This window comes from Miscanthus floridulus, chromosome 9 (assembly GCF_019320115.1).
Source record: "Miscanthus floridulus cultivar M001 chromosome 9, ASM1932011v1, whole genome shotgun sequence".
NCBI classification, from domain to species: Eukaryota; Viridiplantae; Streptophyta; class Magnoliopsida; order Poales; family Poaceae; genus Miscanthus; species Miscanthus floridulus.
This window is the reverse complement of record NC_089588.1, coordinates 120,857,200-120,863,199: the sequence shown is the minus strand read 5'-3', so window position 1 is coordinate 120,863,199 and position 6,000 is coordinate 120,857,200.

The window sequence follows — 6,000 nt, the reverse complement described above, 5'->3', positions numbered from 1 at the left end:
TGTCTTGTATTCTATGAAGTCATCCCAATGGGACTCTAACTTGACAAACGCCTTAGCATTGAAATCTGGCGTATCATTCTTCAAGATAAACTTTTTATAGAATGTCTTCTTCCAACTCTAGAACAATGTTGCCATCTTCTTCATTGTCCAATCCCTCACTAGCTCCTTCAAAGCATCATCTGCTTGTAATGTGAAATGCTGAGTGATATCTCTCCAAGCTAGGTTCTTGTCACGATCAGATACAAAACTAACATTAGGAGCGGATATCTTCTGCTTCCATTCACGAGCACTAACTGGGATCCTATCCCTTACAATGAACCCACATTGATTGACATATGTCTGAGCATGTGGTCCCAATGGTTTGCCGGTGTCGGTGTCGAATTCTGATATTATGAAACGGCCCTCTAATAGCTTTTTTGGCCCTCGGACTTTCCGACTCTTGTCTATGGTTGATGTAGATCCAGAGACCGGCTACATGAGTAGAAACACAACGATTAACAACAAATATACGTACGCATGCATCTATAAGAGATGATAGATAATCGAATATACCTCACCAGTATTTTCTTGCGCGACAATTTATTGATCTTCAACCACCGGGATATTCAGGATATCCTCATAATCAGCAAAGTACTGACTCGTGTCATCTACATCCGTATTGGTGCCGGCGTTGATAATATCTGTCATTATGTCATCATTCAAGTTATCATCCGGAGCAGTCATTTGTATCTTCAAGACATAGATAGAATTACTATGGCACATAACATAAGTACATGTGATAACACATATAGAATTACTAAATCCAATTAAATATAATAACACATAATTAAATATATACACATAGAATGATACAATTTTCTCTCTCTCTCAACACATAGAAATAAGTGCATATGTATATATCTCTAGATATGCATGTGATAACATATAGAATGTCTCTCTAGATACAATTTTCTCTCTCTCTCTCAACACATGGAAATAATTAAGTACATGTATATACACATAGAAATAATTAAGTATATATATATGTACACATATAGAATCTCTCTCTAGATACATGTGATATAGATAGAATTACTAATAAAATATCCAAGTGATATATAGATAGAATTACTAAAATAAAATATGCATGTGATATAGAGATAGAATTACTAATAAAATATGCATGTGTCAATTACTAAAACAAAATTAAATCTAACATATATAGAGAGAGATAGAATATAATTACTAAATCCAATTAAATAAAATAGCACACATATATCTAGATAGAATTAATTACTAAATCTAATTAAACCTAACATATATACATAGATAGAATTACTAAATCAAAATTAAATCTAACACATATATAGAGAGAGATAGAATAATAATTACTAAACATATCAAAAACTATAATAAAAACTATCTAAAAAAACTATCTAAATAAGTACAATTAAATTTTAATACATTTAAATCTAATTAACATATATAAAAAACTATCTAAAAACTAACTAAAAAACTAAGAATAAACTACTAATTAAATTTTAATACATTTTAATCTAACATATATATCAAAAACTATCTAAAAAAATATGGCCGAGCTATAGCTAGCAGGCTAGGGGCGGATGGCGGGCGTGCTGCCCGGCCACGGGGCCAAGCTGAGCCACGCAAGGACGACGTACGGCGGAGACAAGCTCGACGGCCGCCAGGCGGGGCTCGACGACGAGGCCGGGTGGGGGTAGACGACGACGGCGGCGCGGCAGAGCTCGACGCGGCCGGGCGCGGCAGAGACGAGATCGACATTGTAGATCGAAAAGTAGAAGATGAACAGAGGAACCGTTCGATATATATAGGCCGGGACCCTTTAGTCCCGGCTGATAACACCAACCGGGGCTAAAGCTCCTTTAGTCTCGGCTGGTAAGCCGAACCGGGACTAAAGGTTCAACCCTTTAGTCCCGGCTCGACTTACCAGCCGGGACTAAAGGATCTTTAGTCCCGGTTGGTGTTACCAGCCGGGACTAAAGGTATTTTTGGGCGGGCAATTCCGCCTACCCTTTAGTCCCGGTTCCTGGCCTGGGCCGGAACTGAAGGCCTGAAAATTTTGGCAGCCCGCCAGAGTAATTGGAAAGGCCTGGGATTTTGATTTTGTTCTCCTTGTTTAATACTAATTAATTCTATAGCAACTTCAATACTTTGCAATATTTATTTTAAAAAATACTATTGATTAACTAATTATTTATTGTAAATAGGAAAAATTTTGTAACCTAAAGTTTTTAATTTCTTTTATGAATATAGAATATAAATGTTACTAATACTAAGTATTTTGTTAATGCAAAAATATATTTGTAACTTAAAATTAATAAAACTAATATTATTCGATAGGAAATTTATTATCACATTATTGTAACGTCAATGTTTCAATTTTTTCTCGGTTTTTTTGACCAAAATGACAGGAAATTTTTGTTGAACCTATAAAAATAAAGAAAATATAGTGTTTTTGTTCTACAAATTTTTCAAATGAAAAAATGGCCTATATAAGGATTGTAGATCTTGATGAGTTGAACAAACTTAATATTCAAAACTTTTCAATTTGAGACAATCTAGGGTTCCCAAAACTAGTTTGTAGGCGTCAAAATTTAAAAATCACAAATTTAAACCATGTAACTTTCTCAAATGGAAAGTTGACCAAAACAACAATTGTATATCTTGATTATCTGAACAAACTTGGTATTCAAAACTTTTCAATTTGAGACAATCTAGGGTTCCGAAAAGTAGTTTGTAGGTGTAGAAATTTAAAAATCACAAATTTGAACCATCCAAACTATCTCAAATGGAAAGTTGACCAAAACAACAATTGTAGATCTTGATGAGTTTAACAAACTTGGTATTCAAAACTTTTCAATTTGAAGTCATTTAGAGTCTATAATACTAGAGTCAAAGTGTTGTTTTTTCATTTGACCAAATTTGACTTGGTTAAACTTGCTCAAATGAGACACTAAATGACCTCAGATGAAATATCTCTGAATACCTAGTTTGATCATCTTAGCAAGATCTACAATTGTTACATAGCTCATTTTCCCATTTGAGAAAGTTTTATCAAACACTAGTTACAAATTCTTGAATCTCATATAGACTTTCTAAAACTATGTCACACACTTGTGAAATTTGAACTACATTTTGTTCAAACTTTCTCAAATGAAAAAATGATCTATATAACAATTGTATATCTTGATGATCTGAATAAACTTGGTATTCTAAACTTTTCAATTGGAGACAATCTAGGGTTCCGAAAACTAGTTTGTAGGCGTGGAGGCGTTGGAGATCGTTGTGGAGGCGGTGGGGCCGGTGTAGGAGTTGGAGATCGTTGTGGAGGCGATGGAGCCGGTGTAGGAGTTGGAGATCGCCGTGGGGATGAAGTCGTCTCGCCCCCCGCGACGCTATGATGAGATGGGGAATGAATGATTGGGCTAGGCTGGGGGAGACCCTGCTACAAAAATAAGTTGTGGGTCAATTATTTTTGAAGCCAATAGAAAATTAATGGAAAATAATATTTCATTCACTTTCATTCATACCTAGGGTGAGGTAGGGGAAGCGGTGGCACCCCAGGAATAATGATGAAGCGTTTGCGCCATTGAATAAATGTTTTCTCTGCTTCTCCTAGTGTCTTCTCCCCATCACTGCCTTCAATGTCAAGAGGAACATTGCTGTAACCTTTGAGCACTCTATCGATCGAGACGCTAGCATATCCAGGTTGAATAACTGACCCATGGATTCTTGGTGTCTTCGTTCAGTCTATTGGAGATACAACCCCGACAGCCACCATGATTGATGCATTATTACCATCTGGAATGTGCAGCTCACATGTTGTTAGAGGCTCGGTAATGTCATCAACAGGGAAGCGCAACCCAGCGTCATCTTGAATAACTGGCAGCTCTGTGGAAGCACAACTACTTTTCATCTGACCAACGGGGCTAATGGTTACTCCCAGCGTTGATTGCGATTTCATTTGACTCATTGCTAGCTGCACTTGCCTCTTGATCTCCTCCTGCATTCTTGCCTCAAGAGATTTTTCTCGTTCACGTGATTCAAGCAATGCTTGTCGTGACTCATTAACAAATTGCTCCAATACGCGGATTCGGTCTGCCTCATCATCCTTCTTTCTCTGGCGGCTTCTGTAGGTATCCTTGTCTACTGGGAATGCTTGTAGCCACAGAACCACCCCATAGCCTCTTGTTCGACCACCGTGTTCGGGATTCTCTAGGGCATATGTCAATTCATCCTTCTCTCTATTGGGCTTGAAAACACCACTATCAGCTTCTTCCCTAGCACGAGCTAGTCTCTGTGTTGCTCTCTTAATTTTTTGGCCGAAAATTAGCTTGCCAGTGTCTGGGTCTAGGCTTCCCCCATGAGCGTAGAACCAATTCTTCACGCGTTGAGGCCAGTTCTTCTCTATTGTTTCAGGTATGATTTCCTTGGCAGTAATCTCTGCTTCTAGGTTCTGCCACTTGGGAATAGCACTCCTATAACCACCTGATCCCATGCGATGATGGTATTGCTTCTGTCGGGCATTCTGCTGATTCCTCATCACACGTTCCTCACTCTCTTGAGATGTCTTGTATTGTACGAAGTCATCCCAATGGGACTCCAACTTGACAAACGCCTTAGCATTGAAATCCGGCGTATCATTCTTCAAGATAAACTTTTTATATAATGTCTTCTTCCAACTCTGGAATAATGTTGCCATCTTCTTCATTGTCCAATCCCTCACTAGCTCCTTCAAAGCATCATCTGCTTGTAATGTGAAATGCTGAGTGATATCTCTCCAAGCTAGGTTCTTGTCACGATCAGATACAAAACTAAAATTAGGAGCGGATATCTTCTGCTTCCATTCACGAGCACTAACAGGATCCTATCCCTTACAATGAACCCACATTGATTGACATATGTCTGAGCATGTGGTCCCAATGGTTTGCCGGTGTCGGTGTCGAATTCTGATATTATGAAACGGCCCTCTAATGGCTTTTTTGGCCCTCGGACTTTCCTACTCTTGCTGGAGGTTGATGTAGATCCAGAGACCGGCTACATGAGTAGAAATACAACGATTAACAACAAATATACGTACGCATGCATCTATAAGAGATGATAGATAATCGAATATACCTCGCCAGTATTTTCTTGCGCGATAATTTGTTGATCTTCAACCACCGAGATATTCAGGCTATCCTCATAATCAGCAAAGTACTGACTCGTGTTATCTACATCCGCATTGGTGCCGGCGTTGATAATATCCGCCATTATGTCATCATTCAAGTTATCATCCGGAGTAGCCATTTGTATCTTCAAGATAACACATAGATAGAATTACTATGGCACATAACATAAGTACATGTGATAACACATATAGAATTACTAAATCCAATTAAATATAATAACACATAATATTTCATAAGGATAAACAATAATAAGGTATAGGCTTTGGAATCGAATCAAAAACACTTTCGATCCAAAAACATGGAAATAAGTACATGTATATATACACATAGAATGATATAATTTTCTCTCTCTCTCTCAACACATAGAAATTAGTGCATATGTATATATCTCTAGATATGCATGTGATAACACATAGAATGTCTCTCTAGATACAATTTTCTCTCTCTCAACACATGGAAATAAGTACATGTATATATACACATAGAAATAATTAAGTACATATGTATACATATAGAATCTAACATATATATAGAGAGATAGAATATAATTACTAAATCCAATTAAATATAATAACACGCATATATCTAGATAGAATTAATTACTAAATCTAATTAAACCTAACATATATACATAGATAGAATTACTAAATCAAAATTAAATCTAACACATATATAGAGAGAGATAGAATAATAATTACTAAATATATAAAAAACTATAATAAAAAACTATCTAAAAAAACTATCTAAATAAAGTACTAATTAAATTTTAATACATTTAAATCTAACATATATCAAAAACTATCTAAAAAAC